Below are 20,639 nucleotides of genomic sequence, written 5' to 3'. Positions count from 1 at the left end.
AAAAGGCATCTTAAATTGAAAAAGATGTAGAAGTGTCAGAAAAAGAGTTTTTATAACTCAGAAACAGGATAACACAGGGAAGTCATCAAATGGAAAACAAACATGGATTTGTACTCTGCCTAAGAAAAAGGCACCCAAGTTTATTACTGTTCTACCTCTGAAACAAAGTTGAAACAGCCCAAATAATGTTTCTAAAGCACCAATTTGTGACAAATCAAAGTATTAAGAAATAATTTGCCATTCCCGGTTACATAACTGAGAACTGATAACCTTTTGAACATTCCATTTCACAGACATTGGAGTGACTCTTCTCCTCATGGCTGAAGTGGATCCCAAAAGTGACAGGTGCCTATTTTAGACATTTTATTAAAAATAAAATAAAAATCAAAAAATCCAACAGTGTTTTATTTTATTTTTATTTTTTTTTAATTTTTATTTATTTATGATAGTCACAGAGAGAGAGGCAGAGACACAGGCAGAGGGAGAAACAGGCTCCATGTACCGGGAGCCCGACGTGGGACTCGATCCCGGGTCTCCAGGATCACGCCCTGGGCCAAAGGCAGGCGCCAAACCGCTGCGCCACCCAGGGATCCCAAAAAATCCAACAGTGTTTTAAAAAGTACTATGTGTCACCTACTAACACAATCTAATCCTGAACTATGTAAAGTAATAGACATAAAGGCTAATTAGCCCAATCTGCAGGCAAAGTAACAAACATGAAAAATTCAACACTGTGTGCAGTGTGATAGTTCACTGGTATGTATCTATCAAAAGCCTTCAGGCTTCAATGTACCTTTCACAATAATCAAAAACAAATATGGGGGCAAGGCACATTCTGCCTTTGTCAAAACGGTGTGTACCTGACCTTTATACCAATCCTAGTTCAGTCGTCCGTACCCATGACTATCACCTACCACACAACATTGCATGTCTTGGAGGCCTAACATACAATGTAATTCCCAGTTTTATTTTGCTTCTGCCCCAAAGTATTCATGCAACCTCTCAGAGCCCAGGGTTACTAACTAGACTTCACATCCAAACACTGTGTCTGAAATGTACCTCCACTCTGAAACAACAACAATAATAATAATAAATAATAATTCCTTTCCTTAAGTTAGTTCTCTGAAATATACGGGATCAAGTCCAAAACAGATTTTTCCCATTTCTTCAGATTTACAGGGAACCCAGAAAGTGAAGTTATATAAACAGATAATCTATTTGCCTTCACAAATGAACAGCCGGTACAAAGCAACTGCTTATACTTAATCATGTTTTTGTCTATGCTTCCAGGCCCTGGTGTCAGGAGAGAGTTCTGCCGGGTAAGGACAATGAAATGCATTATTATATAGAGTGACTAAGAGCCCTACAAGAACTGTTTTAGAATGCAACCCCAGGCAGGAAGACTGCAGTAAAAGGGCCCAATATTCTGTGATAACTCTTACCAAAAGTAAGGACCTTCGCCACCCAGTACCAGTTTAAAAACACGCACTATACTCCTTTTCTGTCTAACTGTCTTAAAGGAAGGAAGGGCCTTTGTATCTGTCTTCCCGTCCTGGGGGAGATGAACAACTTGCAATTTGCTCCGCACGCTGAATCCCACGTTTGCGACATGTAGAGCAAGCACTTGAGACACCACAAAACAAGGGCAGCCTACATTAAGGCCAAATATAGGATGTGATTCTAAACCACCATGCAGTAAAGCCTACGTTTCCTTTTCCAGCCATCAAAACCCTTTGAACACTCCCAAAAAAGGACGGCAGGGCCAGCGCCTCCCTCCAAGAGGAAGCCCCTTTCTTCTCGGCTTTCCCTTGCAGCCTGCCACTTCCCCCGACACGTTCAAAGCATCGGAGACGGGGAGCTGGTGCGTGCGCGCCTCTGTGCACAGGCGGGAGAGCTGGGTTCCTGCATCTCCACCCTCCACATCTGACCTCATCCCCAGGCATCTGGGCGCCGCCGAGCCCCACCTGCACCTCGCTCCCGCCGCCTGCGCCCCTCGCCGGCTGCTGCGCTCCTCCCGGCGCACTCGGGCGCTCCAGGGCCCGACCCCGCGGCGTCCCGGCTCCGTCCTTCCCCGCCCGGCCCATCCCGCTCCCGAAGGCGCCCCCGCCCACGTTGCTCCGGCTCCGGCTCGGGCTCGGGCTCCCGCTCGGGCTCCGGCCGCGCCCCGCCCTTCCCGGCCCGGGGCTGGCCTCGCACCCACAGCCAGCCACCCTGGGGCCGGCCCGTCGCCCCCCGCCCTCCCACGCCGAGCCCCAGCTCGCCCCCGCCCCGCGCGAGCCCGGCCCCCCACCCACTCGCCCCCCGGGGCCGCTCCAGCCCCGCTCCAGCCCCGCCCCCCGCCCCCCCGGCTCGGCGCCGCGCCCCGCCCCGGACCCCACCCCGCCGGCGGGTCCGCGACCCCCGAAGCCCTTCCTCGGCAGCCCCGCGGCTGCTCACCCCGCCGGGAGCCCCCCCGGGCGGCCGCCCCCCCACGGGGGCCGCGCGTCACCCTCCCCAGCCAAGCGGTTCCGTCCCGAGCCTCCGGCACCAGCTCCGGCTCCGGCCCCTGCACCTCGGCCGGGGGCGGGGGGGCCTAGGTCCGCGCCCCGCGCGCCGCCGCAGCCCACTCCCCGGCACCGGGCCCTGCTCCACGCCCTGCCGGCTGCTGTCACCGGCGCCGGCACATGCCGAGACGACCAGCCTGCCCGCCGGCTCGCTCCCGAGCGGCCCCGCCAGGCGCGCGCCGCTCACCAGGGCCGAGGTGCCGAGGCGCCGCCGCCGCCGAAGTCCCCGCTGCACAGCCCCGCGAAGCCTCCAACCGCTGCCGCCTCCCGCCTGGCACTGAGCGCCGCGCGGGGGAGGGGCGCGGGCAGCCGCCGCCGCCGCCGCCGCCGCACGCAGGCCCCGCCCCCGCGCCGCGCCGCGCCCAACCCGGGGCCTCGGGCTGCGGCGCGCCCCGCCCACTTCCGGGAGGGGAAGCCCGCCCCGCTCTCCTTAGCGCCCCCTCTGGTCGCGCCGGGGGGTGCGAGTGGGCTGCGGAGGCAGGCGGCAGCCGAGCCCACGCGCCGCCCACGAGTCCACCCCCAGGGCCACGCCTCCGGGCGCCCCCGGGCCACGCCCGCTGCCCCTCAGAACCGGGAGGGGCGTTCTCAGAGCTCCGCCCTCCGGCCCGCCCGGCTCCTCGGAGATTCCCGCAGAGCCCCTCAAAGCCGGAGCCGCGGCGCCTGCGAGCCCCGCCCGCTGCCCCTGCAGCCCGCGGCCCGCCTCCCCTCCCACGGCTTCCGAACCGACCCGAGGGCGCCGCCGAGCCCCGCCCCGCCGCCGAGCCCCGCCCACGGGCCTGACCCGGTCCTCGGCCTCGCGGGCCCCGCCCACTGCCCGGGTCAGCCCGCGAACCTCCAGGCCCCGCCCCGATCCTCCGACTCCCGCCTCTGGCTGCCGAAGCCCCGCCCCGCCCCGCCCGCCTCCGAGGCCGCCCGCCTCCGCGCCCGCCTCCCTGCGCCTTCCCGCGTAGCGTTCCGGGCTCCCGGGGCCGCCCCTGCGCCGGCCGCACGGCTCGGCAGGGAGCGCCCCTCTCCGCCGGTTCCCAGGTGGGGAGCGGGGCCCCTCCCTTCCTCCTGCGGGCCGGAGTCCCGTTCGCTCAGCAGCTGGGCGGCCCCGGCCGCAGAGCACCGGATTCGAGGCCCAGCTTTGATGCTGTCGGACTGTGTGCCTTGGGTCAGTTCCCGTCCCCTCCTCAGGCCAGAACTTCCTGATGGTTAGTTAGCGTGAAGTTGTCCTGTGAAGAGCCAGAGCCCCTGTTCGGAAACACCAAGCTCTGCAGTGCCAAGATTGGGGGAACGACCTGAAGAACTGCATGAGCGGAGCAACGCCTGCCTGCCTGCCTGCCGCCTGCCGCCTGCCTGCCGAGGGGTGGTCCCTTCCCCCAACGAGGCACCTTTGCAGTTCCCAGGGGGAGGGGAGGATTTTTCATTTACGCTTTAGCCTTAGAAATATGTGTTATGTAGGGATTCCCGGGTGGCTCAGCGGTTTAGCACCTGCCTTCGGCCCAGGGCGTGATCCTGCAGTCCTGGAATCAAGTCCCACCTCAAGCTCCCTGCATGGAGCCTGCTTCTCCCTCTGCCTGCCTGTGTTGTGTCTCTGCCTCTCTCTCTCTGTCTCTAATGAATAAATAAAATCTTTTAAAAATATATATGTATTATGTAAATCATGGTCCACCTGAACCAAAAGAGCCATGACAGCAACCTACGTATCTTCTCTAGGGCTCAGTTTCTTTATCAATAAAATAGGAACAGTAGCAGCTACTCCTGGAAGGATTCCTCGAGCTTAGTAATGCACTTGGCAAGGTGACTAACTTGAGATAAGCCCCCCCCCTCCCCCGACAAATGGTACCTGTTGCTGCTAATTTCTGGGCCTCAACAAAGGGCAGGGGTGACCTTCGTTCTGCCTTCAAGCAGCCACCATCAGGAGGGACTGAGCACTACTTCCACAGCAAGGCTTGGCTTGGCTACTCACTTCATTTAAATGAGGTGAAGGTGAAGCACCTGATGCAGAGCCAGGCTTTTGGCGATGCACAAAGAAACCATTGGCTAGTGTCACGATGCCAATTTTTAGCGAAGCAAGGGCATTGTTAGCAGTGGAGCCCTGAGTGGATTTGGGGAAATGAAGGTTGATGCAAACGCTTTGAAAAGGGACGGGGGCTGTGTGGTGGTGTCTGTGCTGATGCCGCAGCTGCTGAGGGGCCTAACAGGCCTCACCCGGCGGCTCCCGGTGCAGCGTGCCCAGATCCATTCCAAGCCGCCGGGGGACCAGCTCGGCGGGGACCATGGATGTTGCCGTTGGGCTCATCTCCTGCTTCCTGTGTTTCCTCCTGCCATCGGGCTGGGTCCTGTCACATCTGGAGAGCTACAAGAAGCAGGAGTGAAGGGGGCTGTCCTGTCCCTCACCCTGTGACCTGACCACCCCTGGCCTGTCCTGATGATGTCTGCTGCATTCCTGGCCGCCCTTCCATGGATCATGTCCTTCAATTACAGTGACCTCTTCTACAATCATGACCTCTTGATTTCTCCATGGTGACATCCTGGGACCAAACATATTGGTTTATAAGGCCCCACTCAGTAGGGCCCTCCTTGTCACAATAAAGTCTATTTAAACCTTAAAAAAAAAAAAAAAAAAAGGAACAGAGAACCAAACTGGCTTATTCTTTGGGAACGGATTATTGCTAACATTTAACATCACTTATATATGCCAGGCACTACCTGAGTGCTTTTTGAACACAAAATATCCTGAAATTCCGCCAACAACCCAATGTCTACAAAAAAAATTCTTCTTTTTCTTAAGATTTTAATTTATTTATTAGAGAGAGAGAAAGAGCACGAGTAGTGGGGAGAGACAGAGGGAGAAACAGACTCCCCACTGAGCGGGGCTCCATCCCAAGACCCCCAAATCCTGACCTGAGCCTAAGGCAGATACTTTGTGGACTGAGCCACTCAGGTGCCCCTAAAAAAATGATTCTTAATCCTCATCTATACAGGTGAAGAAAATAAGTTAATTGCCTGAGGCCATTCAACTTGAGTTAGTCGGAGCTAATAAGATAGAACCCACATCCCCCTAATGGCAGAATTTGCACCCTCTGCCAGTTAGTCATTTCATTAAACCGCCTCTATGGCAGCAAGAAAGAATAGAAAAAACAGGGACTTTGGATCTGGTGGACTTGGCCTTACCTTCAAGCTCCTCTACTTATCCACTGTGTGACCTTGGGCAAGTCATTTTCCCTCTTTGGCCTTACTCTCTTTATCTATACAGTGGGATTCATCAAATGCTTACTTCGGGGTGGGGTTTTAAAGATTCCAGGGTTTATGGGCAGCCCGGGTGGCACAGCAGTTTGGCTCCACCTTTAGCCCAGGGTGTGATCCTGGAGACCCGGGATCGAATCCCACGTCGGGCTCCCTGCATGGAGCCTGCTTCTCCCTTTGCCTGTGTCTCTGCTTCTGTGTGTGTGTGTCATGAATAAATAAATAAAATCATAAAAAAAAAAAGATTCCAGGGTTTAAAGTCCATGAATTAAGGCATGGCAAAGCAACCGGCACAGTGCCTGTCACACAGCAGATGCTTAAAACTTGTTAATTCGCTTATCTCATTTTTTTAAATGATGAAATTAGGGGTAAAATTTTCCTTGACACCAATTTTCCCCCAGGTGACACCACCATAGAGCAACCATGGACTATAATGAGAAAGAGAGATCCCAAGGCCTTTGCCTTCCAGGTTCCTGCTTTGATTCCTAGTTTTATTCCCGGTTTGGGAGTGGTGATTCTTGCACAAGAAACAAGGCCACCTCACCACCTCACCCCACCCCACACCTGCCTTGAATGTGGTCAGCTGAGAGCTACTGACTCCCAGAAACAGCAGGAAAATTGCATAACCCTTGACTGGAAGAAAACCCTGTATCTCCCTGTTCTTGAATCCACAGCAATGCCTTTGTGAACCTGAAGGAAATCTTGGCTCTGCCAAGCTGGCCCTTAAATGATAGGACTCTGGTCCAGGTGAGACACTGGATTTTAGAGTCTTTTACCAGTGGTTTCTGAAGTGACCTACAACACATGGTAGGTGAAGAGGAATTTTTTTTTTTAAGATTTATTTATTCATGAGAGACACAGAGAGAGAGGCAGAGGGAGAAGCAGGCTCCCTGTGGGGAGCCTGATGTGGGACTCGATCCCGGATCCTGGGATCACGCCCTGAGCCGAAGGCAGATGCTCAACCGCTGAGCCACCCAGGTGTCCCGGTAAAGAGGAATTTAATGATCGGGAAAAATAAGAGTGATTCCAAATCCTACCCACCGCAGGTGCCAGCTCATGTATGAAGAAGAAAGGATTATGAAACCTGCATTTGGAGCTCCTCAGCACATCATTTTTCTGGTTTCTCTTTGTACCAAATGGGGACATTAGTCTTGGGTTGCCAGGGCAACCTGGAAGCTGAGTGAATTAGCCCTGTGGAAGCATTAACAAATAATAATAATATTAAATAAATGAGAGACTGGAAACCCCTAAAGTAATCTCAGCAGGCAAGACCCCTAATTGAGTGACAGAAAAGGACAAAGCTCAGAGAATATTAGAATTCACGCTACAATGATACATCTTGATTCTCACTGCTTTGAGTGCTTCTTCCTACAAACCAGGAACTAGAAATGATTGGCTACAGATGGACTGTCTTCTTTAAATTAAAATTTTTATTTTGAGACAATTGTAGATTCACATGCAAGTATAAGAAATAATAGAGATCATATGTACCCTTTACCCAGTTTCCCCCAGTGATAATGTCTTATAAAATGATAGTACAATATAACAATCCAGATGTTGACATTGATACAGTCAAGATACAGAGTATTTCCAAAACCACAAAATCACTTCCCCTTTTCATAGCCACACCCACTTCTTTCCTGCCCTGCCTTAACTCCTGGCAGCCATTCATCTGTTCTCAGTTTCTCTAATTCAGTCATTTCAAGAATGACATGAAATTATGTAGTATGCAAGCTTTGGGGATTGGCTTTTATCATTCAGTATAAATTTCTGGAGATGTACCTAGGTCGTTGTATATATGAGTAGTTTATTCTTTATTACTACTAAGTGGTATTCCATGGTTGGTATGGCTACATCACAGTTTAACCATTTGTCCCCAGTTTGGAGCAAATTATTACCAAAAAAAACCAAACCAAACAAAACAAAACAAAAAAACAGAAAACAAAAACAAAAACAAAAAAAAGCTGCTATAAACATTATAAATATTCATGTTCAGGTTTTTGTGTAAATATAAATTTTTATTTCTCTATGGAAAAAAATTTGCCCCATTTTACAATGGCTAGGTCATATGGTAAGTGTATGTTTAGTATTTTAAAAAACTGCCAGACTATTCTCCAGAGTGATGATACCATTTTATACCCTTATCAACCAGAAATCTACACATGATCCAGTTTTTCTGCATCTTCACCAGCATTTGGTGTTGTCATTATTATTTATTTTAGCCATTCTGATAGGCATGTAGTGGTATCTCATTGTGGTTTTAATTTACATTTCTCTGATGGCTAGTGATTTTGAAATCTTCTTTTTTAAATTTTATATATTTATTTTGAGAGAAAGAACAAGTGCAGGGGAGAAGGACAAGGAGCAGAGGGAGAGAAGCATACTCCCCACTGAGCACAGCACCAGATGTGGGGCTCAGTCTCATGACCCTGAGATCATGACCTGAGCCAACAAAATCAAGAGTTGGATGCTTAACTGACTGAGCTACCCAGGTGTCCCTGAAATCTTTTCATATGCTTACTTACCATCTCTTTGTCTCTTCCTATCTTTTGCCCATTTTTTAAACTGAACTTTTTATGTTTTTGACTGTTGGGTTTGAGAGTTCTTTGTATGTTCTACATACTAGTCCTCTTTTGGATATGTGGTTCAAAATTTTCTCCCAGTATATAGTATTTTTTCATCCCCTTAATGTAGTCTTTCACACACACCCCCAAAAAGAAAAGTTTTAATTTTGATTATATTCAATTTGTCAATTTTCCTTTTTGGATCACTTTTGGTGTTAAATCTAAGAAGTACATGATCCATATTGAATTATTATTTCTTTAGGTTTATTTATTTATTTATGCACCCAAAGCAGGGCTCAAACTCACCACCCAGAAACCAAGAGTCACACAGCCAAGTGTACCTTTGTTAAATTATTTTTTAAAAATATTTCATTTATTTATTCATGAGAGACACAGAGACAGAGAGAGGCAGAGACACAGGCAGAGGGAGAAGAAGGCTCCATGCAGGGAGCCCGACGTGGGACTCGATCCTGGAACTCCAGGATCATGCCCTGAGCTGAAGGCAGATGCTCAACCACTGAGCTACCCAGGCGTCCCATTAAATTAATTTTTGTATAAAATTTGAGACATAGGTTGAGGTTGTTTTGTTTTTTATTTTGTTTTTGCCAACAGCTGTACAATCACTCCAGTGTCATTTATTGGAAATGCTATCTTCCTCCGTTGAGTTTTAATTTTGCATCTTTGTCAAAAATCAGTTGGGCATATTTATATGGGTCTATTTATGCTTTCCTACTTTGTTGATTTATCTATTTTCTGCCATTAACACACAGTCATGATCACTGTGGGTCTATAATAAATCCTGGAATTGGGTATACTGTTTCTGCCCACTTTATTCTTCTTCTTTTTTTAAGATTTATTTATTCATGAGAGGGTCAGAGACATAGGCAGAGGAAGAAGCAGGCTCCCCGCAGAGAGCCTAGTGTGGGACTCCATCCCAGGATCCAGGATCATGCCCTGAGCCAAAGGCAGATGCTCAACCACTGAGCCACCCAGGCGTCCCTTTATTCTTCATTTTTAAAAATGTTTTAGTTATTCTATTTTTTAAGATTTGAGAGAGAGCCAGAGAGAGCAAGCAGAGGGAGGGCAAGATAAGCAGACACCCCGCTGAGCAGGGAGCCTGACATGGGGCTCAATCCTAGGATCACCCTGTGATCATGACCCAAGCAGAAGTCAAGAGCCAGATGCTCAACTGACTGAGCCACCCAGGCGTCCCTGTTTTAGTTACTCTAACTTCACTACTTTTACATATAAATTTTAGAATAATCTTGTTTATATCTCAAAAAAAATCTCTCTGAGATTTTATAGGAACTATTAAACCTGTATATCACTTTGGGGAGAAGTGACAGCAGCTTTACTTTGTTGTTTTCCAATCCATAACATCATATTTATTTCTGCTTAGATCTTTGATTTCTTTCATCATGTTGTGTAGCTTTATTATATACAGTCCTGTGAGATTTACCCCCAAGTTATTTTTTTTACAATTATAAATAGCATTGTATTTTTGAAACTTTATTTATTAGAGAGAGAGAGAGAGAGAAAGAATGAGCAGTAGGGAGGGGTAGAGGGAGAGGGAGAAGGAAACTCCCTGCTCAGCAGGGAGTCCGATGCAGGACTTGATCCTAGAACCCCAAGATCATGGTCTGAGCCAAAGGCAGACACTTAATTGACTGAGCCACCCAGGAACCCAGTATTGTATTTTAAATTTCAGTGTCTATGAGTTCCTTGGTAGTGTATTGAAACATAATTGATTTTTTTTTTGTATGTTTAACTTGTATCCTGCAATTTTCTTGAACTCACTTATTAGTTCCAGAAAGTGTTCTGTAGATTCCTTGGGATTTTCTATGCAGACAATCATGTCCTCTAAAATAGGGATAGTCTTATTTCTTCCTTTCTGATCTGTATGCCATTATTCCTTTTTCTTGACTTATTGCACTGGCTAGAACTGTCAGTACTATGTTAAATAAATAGAGCAAACATCTTTGTCTTTTTCTGACTTCAGGGGGGGAAGCATTCTGTCTTTCATCATTAACTATATTGTTAACTATAGATTTTCTTTGTAGATATCCTTTATTGAGTTGTGAAAGCTCCCCTTTATTTTAATATTTAGAAGAGTTTTTTATTATGAATAGGTGTTGAATGTTGTCAAATATTTTCTTTATATCAAATGACATGATCATATAATTTTTATGCTCTAGCCTATTAATATGGTAGGCTACACTGATTGATTTTTGAATATTGAGCTAGCCTTGTATCTCTAGAATAAATTCCACTTGGTCATGGTATATCATTCTTTTTACATGTTGCTGAATTCTATTTGCTAATGTATTTTTAAGAATGTTTGTTTCTAAACTAATGAGGGATATTGGTCTATAGTTTCCCTTTTTTGCATTCTTTGCCTGGTTTTGATAAGGCAGAGTAACACTGCCTTAATAAAATAAGGTGGGATACATTTTCTTCTCTATTTTCTGGAGAGATTGTGTAGATAACTGTTAATACTTTAAATGTTTGGTAGGCTTTTCCAGTGAAACCAAATGGATCTAGACATTTTTCTTTTGAGGAGGAGCTGTTAAATTACAAATTCAAGGGGTGCTTGGCTGGCTTAGTCAGTTAAGTGTCTGCCTTCAGCTTAGGTCATGATCCTAGGGTCCTGGGATCAAGCCCTATGTCAGGCTCCCTATTCAGCTTCTCCTTCTCCACTTCCCCTGCTTGTGCTCTCTCTCTCTCTGTCAAATAAATAATAAAATATATTTTTAGAAATTAAAAATTCAATGTCCTCAATAGTTACATTGCTTTTCAAATTATCTGTTCTGTATTTGGTGACTTATGGTAGTTTGTGTTTTTCAAAGTATTGGCCCATTTCACTTAAGTTGTTAAATTTATGTGTGTAGAGTTGATTGTAGAGTGTTCTTATCATCTTTTGATGCCTGTAGGGTCTGTAGTAATAATTCCTGTTTCATTCCTGATATTTGTAAGTTGTGTCTTCTTTTTTTTATTGTTTTCTTGGTCAGTCTTAGAGAGTTGTCAATTTCACTGATCCTTCTGAAGAACTACTCTTCATTTCACTGATTTTCTCTATTGTTTTTCTATTTTCCATTCATTGATTTGTGCTCTTTATTATTGCCTTCCTTCTGCTTAATTTGTGTTTATTTTGCTCTTCTTTTTCTAGGTGTTTGAAGTAGGAGCTTAGATTATTGACATGAGACTTTATCTAGTATATGTATTTGGTACTTCATTTGTAATATATGCATTTAGTACTACAGAATTCCTTCCCAGTACTACTTTAGCTATGTGCCACACATTTTGATATTTGTTTTGTCATTCAGTTCATTATATTTTCAAATTTCCCTGAAGACTTCCTCTTTGACTCATGAATTATTTATAACTGTGTTGTTTAGTGTTGAAGTGTTTGGAGATTATCCTGTTATCTTTCTGTTATTGATTTCTAATTTGATTTCATCATGATCAGAGAACACACTGTATGGCTAAATTTGTTGACGTTTCTTTTTTTTTTAATTTTTCATTTTGATTAAATAGGCTTTCATTTTAATTAAGTAGGCTTAATGTGGGGCTTGAATTCATGACCCTGACATCAAGAGTCATATGCTCTTACTGACTGAGCCAGCCAGGTGCCCTGATGTTTTGTTTTGTTTTGCATTTTTATAAAACTTGACCAAAGAAAAAAATAGTATTTCAGGGGAATCTGGGTGGCTTAGTCAGATAAACGTCTGCCTTTGGCTCAGGTTATGATTCCAGGGTCCTAGGATCAAGCCCTGCATTGGGCTCTCTGCTCAGGGGGAAACCTGCTTCTCCCTCTCCCTCCTCTGTGACTTCCCCTGCTTGTGCTCTCTCTCTCTCTGTCAAATAAATAAATAATTTTTAATAAATAAAATTAAAAGAAATAGTATTTCAGGGGCACATGAGTTGCTAGGTCATGGTCCCAGGGTCCTGAGATCGAGCCCTGCATCAGGCTCCCTCTCCCTCTCCTCCTCCCCACTGCTTGTGCTCTCTCTCAAATAAATAAATAATCTTTTAAAAAATAGCATTTTAAATTGTACAATCACCAGAAGTACATAGTCAAAAAGTACACGCTTCACTTGGCATCTTCTGAAATTTATTTCTAATGGTCCAGGATATAGTTTGTGTTGGTATGTGTTCTATGAGTACTTGAAAAGAATGTGGATTCTGTTATGGTTCAATAGAGTGTTCTAAAAATGGCAGACAGATCCTATCAGTTGATAGTGTCCCTATTGATTTTTTTTATCAAGTTGTTCTTTCGATTGAGAGAGGAACATTGAAAACTTAAACTTGAACAAATATGGATGGATTTATTTCTCCTTTCAGTTTTATCAGTTTTTGCTTCACATATTCTGCAGTTCTGTTGTTTGGTATATACACAATGGTTGTATATAGGATGGTTAGGTCTTCCTGGTGGATCGAGCTTTTATCATTATAGAGTGTCCCTCTCCACCTGGTCATTTTCTTTGCTCTGAAATATATTCTAATATTAACATGGCTATTCCTGAATTATTTTGATTAATATTTCCATAGTATACCTTTTTCCATCCTTTTTAAAAAAGATTTTATTTATTTATTCATGAGAGACAAACAGAGAGAGGCAGAGATGTAGGCAGAAGGAAAAGCAAGCTCTCTGTAGGGAATCTGATGTGGGACTCGATTCTGGGACCCTGGGATCACGACCTGAGGTGAAGGCAGATGATTAACGTGAGCCACCCAGGCATCCCTTTTTTCCATCCTTTTACTTTCAACCAGCCTATATGGATATATTGAAGTGAGTTTCTTATAGAGTATATTGGTTCATGTTTTTTAATGCCATTCTCTGTCTTAATTAGTGTGTTTAGACCATTTACATTTAAGGTAATTGTTGATACATTAAAGCATAATCTGACATATTGTTTTGTGCTTGTTTTACTTTTCATTTGTCTTATTTTCTTTTTCCTGCTTTCTTGTGGGTTACTTGAACATTCTTTTTTATAATTCCATCTTGATTTATCCTCGTGTGTTTTTTTGTTGTTGGTTTTTTTTTTTAAGATTTTATTTGTTTATTCATGAGAGACACAGAGAGAGAGAGAGAGGAAGAGACGCAGGCAAAGGGAGAAGCAGGCTCCATGTGGAGAGCCTGATGTGGGACTCAATCCCAGGACTCCAGGATCATGCTCTGAGCTGAAGGGAGATGCTCAACCATTGAACCACTCAGGCATCCCTATCCCTAGTGTTTTTGAGTATATCTTTGCGTATAGCTTTTATAATGGTTGCTCTAAGTATTACATAATAGATAGGATAAATCTATACCTCTGTATCTATATCTATATATTTACAGATATGTTCACAGTCCACTGGTGTCATTTTACCAGTTCAAGTAAAGTACAGCGAACTTATTTCTCTTTATGTCGCCTTTGTTTGCAGTATAATTGTCTTAAAGATTTTCTCTACATACATTTAGGACTATATCAGATAGTGGTAAAAGTCCTGACTCTCTACTATTTCTCCTCTTATGCCACCCTAGAGGAGAGAGACAAGTACATTTTATCATGTGGGGGTAGAAATCCTGGCTCCTCCTGTGGTCTCTACTGATACCAGTGGGGTGAAGGCTGCATGACCACTCGTGGATATGAAAGTCTCACTCCCTACTCAGCCTCTTCTAACATCACTTCATTATATAGGAACATCCATGAAAAAGTGCAGCTTGCACACCTGGCTCACAGCCCAGCACATGGTGATGGCTCATCCATGCATGATAGCCATGATGGATTGAGCTGATGGCGGAAGCCCTGGTGTAATGACTGGCCCTGCTACTGGTCCTCCTAGCCCTGTGATCTTGGATAAATCACATCACCTCTCAGAGTCTCAATTTCCTTATCTCTTCACTGGGAAAAAAGTGATACTAACCTGACATTATGTTTGTGAGAGCACCTACCACAGATCTTTAATACAAATAAATACTATCATGGATCTGGTACTTATTAAGCACTTACTGCTTAATAAACACCACAGCCAGTGTTACCAACTTGTCAGGCACCAGCTCAAGGAATATTCCTCCTATGCTGACAAAAACTAATATAGTTTTTCTAGATCTCCATTATACAGAGGAAACAGGTTTGCTGCCCAATAAGAGCTAACTGATACAAACTCAGAAGACTTCAGTAGGGCGATTCTACTTAAGCTCAGTAACTCCATTCTCAGAAATTTATCCTAAGGCAATAATTATGATTCCATGCAAAGATGCAGTCAATTCTTATTACTCACTATTGTTATACTCTATAATAAAGTCACCATACTTTATTAGTGAATACTGAATCATCGCACCTAGGGGAAATACAGAGCTAGGTTCCTGCAGGCCTCTTGTGATGACATTTTCATCAACCAATCAAAATACAGCCTTGTTTCATGTGTGTTTCTGTTTGACGGCACCTTACTTAATACATATATTGTTCATTAATGTATATTTGTATCTTGATTCATTAACATCAAACTCACAGCCAATAGCCCAATTACTCATGTCTGAACAAAGCTTATCTCTCTTTTTTTTTAAGGTTTTATTTATTTATTAATGAGAGACACAGAGAGAGAGAGATTGGCAGAGACACAGGCAGAGGGAGAAGCAGGCTCCATGCAGGAAGCCCAATGCGGGACCCAATCCAGGACTCTGGGATCACGCCCTGAGCCGAAGGCAGATGCTCAACTGCTGAACTACCCGGCGTCCCTTTTCTTTCTTTCTTTCTTTCTTTCTTTCTTTCTTTCTTTCTTTCTTTCTTTCTTTCTTTCTTTCTTTCTGTCTTTCTTTCTTTCTTCTTTCTTTCTTTCTTTCTTTCTTTCTTAAGATTTTGTTTATTTATTCATGAGAAACACAGACAGCGAGAGGCAGAGACATAGGCAGAGGGAGAAGCAGGCTCCCTGTGAGGAGCCTGATGCAAGACTAGATCCCAGGACCCAGAATCATGACCTCAGCCAAAGTCAGATGCTCAACCACTGAGCCACCCAGGTGCCCTTGAACAAAGCTTCTCTAACACAAGTATTTTCTCCCTAAGGCACATCACAGCCTCCTTGCCACTTAGGAAGTCCAGACTGCACTTGAGCACTACACCTGGGGGCCATTTGAAATAGCAGATCATGCCCTAAATGCACATAAATGCTAAAATTGTGCACAAATGCTAACTATACCATGAAAGGATGCTTTCTTACATTATGAGAGCTGAAACAAGAAGGCAGAGCGTTGCCTAGGTTGACCTCAGCTGGCAATGTGTGTGCTAGATGACTAACACTTTCTCCACTCTGCTCATGCACATGCCTGTGAATAACTACAAAAGCACTACAAATGTGACTTTGGGGGTTGCAAATAAATTTTAACAAGATGTTGAATTTGCGAATATGGAGTCCGCAGATAATGAAGATTGACCACATACGTGTAAGGATGTTTGTCCATGTTTGCTATGGAAACAATCCTTGACAGAAACAAGAGCGGATAGGTAAATACATTCCAGAGTAGTAATTGGACAGAACGTGATAAAGAAGGGGTATGACCAGAAAGACAGACTGAGGCCAGGCTCTGGAAAGAATGAACAGCAGCCAAAAATGTCTGTACCTCACCCTAGACTTGGATCCTGACTTCCCAGAATCCAACCTCTGCCCGGACTTCAGAGCCTGCGTTCTCCTCTCTCCTGCATGAGGTCTGTGGTCCCTGACCCCCACATGCCCAGGTAACATCTGTAAGGGACTGGTCTGTCACAAACCATGGGATATGGCCTCAGCCTTTCCCCTCGTGAAGCCTGCCTATTCCCAGTCCACTGGGAACCACAGGTTTTTGAGCAGGAAATATGAAAGAATTTTGTGGAAGACAATTATTGCTTAATGATATGTAAAGACGTCCCAGATATACAGTTAAGTGAAAAAGGCAAGTCAGAAAGCTGTTATGTCCTATTTCTACACACACACACACACACACACACACAGTAATAGAAATTATCTCCAGGATCCCTGGGTGGCGCAGCGGTTTAGCGCCTGCCTTTGGCCCAGGGCACGATCCTGGAGACCCGGGATCGAATCCCACGTCAGGCTCCCGGTGCATGGAGCCTGCTTCTCCCTCTGCCTGTGTGTGACTCTGCCTCTCTCTCTCTCTGTGTGACTATCATAAATAAATAAAAATTAAAAAAAAAAAGAAATTATCTCCAAGTGACGGATTTCAAGTTATAAGCGAGTTTCCTTTTTCTGAACAGTTGCCTGTTCAGTACTTTCTCATATTTCTGTGAAAGGCATTCAATGGTTTGAAATTTTAAAATGTTACCTTTTTGAAGAGGGTGAAGGAATTCTGTACATTCTAGGTGTGCTGTCAAGACCCCCGAGATCCTTAAAGATTTTTCAAAATTCAAATAGGGATCTTGGTACAAGGAGCACTCTCTCACCCATGTAAATCTCGTCCTTGAGGCAATAAACCTTGCAACTGCCTGTATCATCTACAACAACATGAGCTACAGTTTTCAAGGTCTTACCTTGACAAATCAGGTCACAAATAAGATGCCTCCACCTCACATGACAAGGGATTACTGTTAATTAATAACAATGATAAAGGTTGTTTATCATTTAGACCAACAGTTGTCAACTGGGGCCAATTACACTCCCCACCTCTGCCCCCAGGGCACATCGGACAAGGTCTAGAGACATTTTTGGTTGCCAGAGCTATGAGAGTGCTACTGGCATCTAGTGTGTAGAGGCCAGGAATGCTGCTAAATATAATGCAATGTACAGAAAAGCCTCCGTCCCACCCCACACCAGAGAAGTATTAGACCCCTATTAGATGCCAACTGGAGCACTGGAGCGAGGTTGGGGAATCCTGGCTCAGACACAGGGAGACTTTACTAAGTCTTACTGGGCTCAGGTTTTTTGTTTGTTTGTTTGTTTGTTTTTGTTTTTGTTTTTTTTTAAGATTTTATTTATCCATGAGAGACACAGAGAGAGAGAGAGGCAGAGACACAGGCAGAGGGAGAAGCAGGCTCCACCCAGGGAGCCCGACGTGGGACTCGATCCCAGGTCTCCAGGATCATGCCCTGGGCTGAAGGCAGCGCTAAACCACTGAGCCACCGGGGCTGCCCTGGGCTCAGGGTTTTACAGGAAAGATCTCATTTGATCCTCACAGCAATCCTAGGAGATAGGGCCTATTACGATGCCCATTTTGCAGAAGAGGAAACTGAGTCTTCAGGAGGAGAGGAGAGTTGAGATTATACAGCTGTATCTCAAGGGTTTCGGACGGACTTCAGAGCACTGCGATCTCCCCTCTCCCCCATAGCCTCTGCTTCCAAATTATTGAGTTATTGCTATTCCCGTTTTTTTGAATCATGGAAACTTTCAGGTATAAACAAAAGCAAAGCAACCAGTTGAGCGAGCCCATAGGTTCCCACGCTCTAGCTTCAGGGCTGCCCTTGGCACCTCCGGGACATGATGCTCCCCTGCAGCGTCAAGAATCCCTGAACACGCCAGGGTAAATCACACCAGGCTTGGGCCCTCGGGGGCACATGAGCTCCTCTCTCAGATATTTGGAATATCTTCCCCTTTCCTTTACAGGTTTTTTGGTGTTGTTGTTGTTTTAAGATTTTATTTATTTATTCATGAGACAGAGAGAGAGGCAGAGACACAGGCAGAGGGAGAAACAGGCTCCATGCAGGGAGCCACCGGGGTGGCTCAGTGGGCTAAGCATCCGACTTGGGGGGGGTTGGCACAGGTCCTGATCTCAGGATCTTGAGATCAAGCCCTGTGTCAGGCTCCACACTCAATGGGGAGTCTGCTTGAAGATTCTCTTCCTCTGCCCTCCCCCACACTCACTCGCTCTTTCTCAAATAAACAAACCTTAAAAAAAAAAAAAAAAAAAAGGATTGCAGTCAGGTAAAAATGGGGCTGCAGTCTGTGGAAGGCTTGATTGAGACCCCACTCCCCTTCCCAGTTGGTCCGCCCACAGCTAGCAAGCTGGTGTGGCCCTTGGTGGGAGACCTCAGTTCCCCGTCACATGGGCATCCCCTCTGGCTGTCGGAGTGTCCTCAGGCACGGCAGTTGGCCTCCCCAGACGGTGAGACTCCAGAGCCCAAGGTAGAGGCTGGAGTGCCATCTATGATTTAGCTCTGAAAGTCACATGCAGGCCAGCCCCGGTTCCATTGGGCAGGAAACTTCCTAAAGACGTGAGTATGAGGAAGCATAGATTGCTGGGCCCCCCTTGGAGGTAAGGCTATCACTTCTGAGAACCCGGTCTAAGGAAGGCTGGCAGGGGCTGCAGATGCGTTAGGCTAAAGGGTGGTCCCTGCAGTGTTGTTTACAATAGTAAGAAATTGGAAGCAACCTATGTACCCCTCCTTCCATGGGAGAAGCCACACGACGGAATGACGATTATCTGCACGCATATGCCCAGAGAAAGAACCAGAAGACGTCATCAAGACATCATCACACTTTGAGTCCTGGTTATTGAGTCACAGGGGGCCTGTGAGTGGGTAGCATCGGTAGCAAACTGAGGCTCAGGGCACCCAAATATGGGGCCAATGAGGGAAGGACGCTGGCCCTTCGTTTCTAAATCCATCCTGCTGGGCTGCTCTCTCCTCTAGCCTCCCAGAAAATTGAAGCTGAGCATTTTGGTTTCTGAGTGCCTGCCTGGCTGAAATACCCCTTTAGCCAGGCTGGCTTCCAACCAGAGGTTTAGCAGCCACTTATAGGATTTGATTCCAAGTAGTAGATGGTCCAGCTCGGTGGCAGTGATTGCTTCTCATTCACCTTCCCAATCCTGCCACCTACACCAATGAGGACACGGGGAGAGTCTTCTGGAGCACCCAAGACAGGGAAGGGCCACAGAGGTATTACCTTGTCCTGTAAATTAGAAACAGACATTTGTCCCCCGGCCCCTTCCACTCCACCAGTTCAGTGAGAAATGTCCTTTTTTTTTTTCTTGACCCTCAAGACATTAATTATCCAGGGATTGCAAAGAAAATGAGACCATTTCTGGAAGAAATCTATGGCCCCATCTGTCCCTATTTCCCTGAGGCTCTCGGGACTCAAAAAGCTTTTAAAGGAGGCACATACAGTTCCCTGGTAGCCAGCTTGCCACCAAGGCCTTTTCCAGGGCCTGGGAAGTGATATCCCTCAGGGAGAAGAAGCTGATGGCGTGAGAGGACTGGATGCTATCTCTTCCCCCGCCTTGGCTGGCAAGGCAGAAGTGATGGAGAAAAAGAGCAAGACGTTCTGCTGTCATTTGAGCACCACTGGAGCACTTTGGCCGTTGAGCAGAGCCTTGGGCAATGAGCAGCCCCCCTTTTGATTGCCATCTCTGCCAAAGACATGCAGTGTGGTCTTGGGCAAGTCACTATGCTTCTCTGTGCCTCCATTTCCTCACCTTTAAAAGGAGAGACGGAGCAGCCTGGGTGGTGGCTCAGTGGTTTAGCACCTGCCTTCAGCCCAGGGCGTGATCCTGGACCCTGGGATCGAGTCCCACGTTGGGCTCTCGGCGTGGAGCCTGCTTCTCCCTCTGTGTCTCTGCCTCTCTCTCTCTCTCTCTCTCTGTGTGTGTGTGTGTGTCTCATGAATAAATAAATAAAATCTTTAAAAAAGAAAGGAGAGACTAAGGGGGCATACCTCTCCTGGTTGCCGTGAGGTTTCACAAGGTCGCATTTAAACGCTTAGCAAAGTGTAGGGCGCGCAATGGTGGTGTCAGGATCACGCTACCGCAGATTCCCCAGACTGGCTGCAAGAGCAGGGCTACTGGCCTAGATGGAGCCTTTGTGAAATTAGGAGAAGCTGGATCAGTAAGACCTCAGGTTTCCCGTCTCTCAAATGGGGATACACAAGGCATACCCATGCCGCCAGGATGTTGAGATCAGCTGGTGGATCTAGTGTAGATGGTGGTGCAGCTTTCAAAGCCTGCCTGTTGGACCTGACTGCATTAAGTGCACCTGCTCTTTGCCTTGGCCTTCAGCCACGCCCTGCCCCCATCCTGCAGGAGCTGGAGGCTGGTGGGCACGCAGGCCTGCGCTGGGACCCTTGCACTGGAGGCCCTGCCCACTCTCCTCCAGACTGTGTCCCGCAGGCTCAGGAGGAGGGGGGTGGCCCCTGGGGTCCCTGGGAGGAGGCCAGCAGTGCTGGGAGGAGGAGGAGGAGCATCCTGTGGGAGGGCAGGTAGAAGACAGTGCTGCCCAGAGTCCACCCATCTGGCCTGGAGCGACCCTCCGTGCCCCCAGGGCTGCAGAAGCATCCTGACACCCTTTGGCCATCCCTGAGATGCTTCTGGACCCACAGGAGGAGGGGGCATGGGTGACAG

General features: G+C 46.5%; 1 protein-coding gene and 1 pseudogene across 1 annotated transcript in view; one reads left to right on the top strand and one right to left on the bottom strand.

The window, feature by feature from the left end:
* Positions 1-2,862, bottom strand: part of CORO1C (coronin 1C) — a 76,661-nt gene extending 73,799 nt beyond the window's left edge. Inside the window, exon 1 of the mRNA XM_077876049.1 lies at positions 2,731-2,862. The gene's annotated coding sequence lies outside the window, so the exon portion shown is untranslated. The remainder of the gene's footprint in view (positions 1-2,730) is intronic.
* Positions 2,863-4,404: 1,542 nt separating this feature from the next.
* Positions 4,405-5,272, top strand: LOC144299505 (cytochrome c oxidase subunit 8A, mitochondrial pseudogene; annotated as a pseudogene).
* The last annotated feature ends 15,367 nt before the right edge of the window (positions 5,273-20,639 follow it).

Source organism: Canis aureus, chromosome 27 (genome assembly GCF_053574225.1).
Source record: "Canis aureus isolate CA01 chromosome 27, VMU_Caureus_v.1.0, whole genome shotgun sequence".
NCBI lineage: Eukaryota > Metazoa > Chordata > Mammalia > Carnivora > Canidae > Canis > Canis aureus.
Note: the sequence above shows the minus strand (reverse complement) of the source record. Positions and strands in the feature narration are given on the sequence as shown.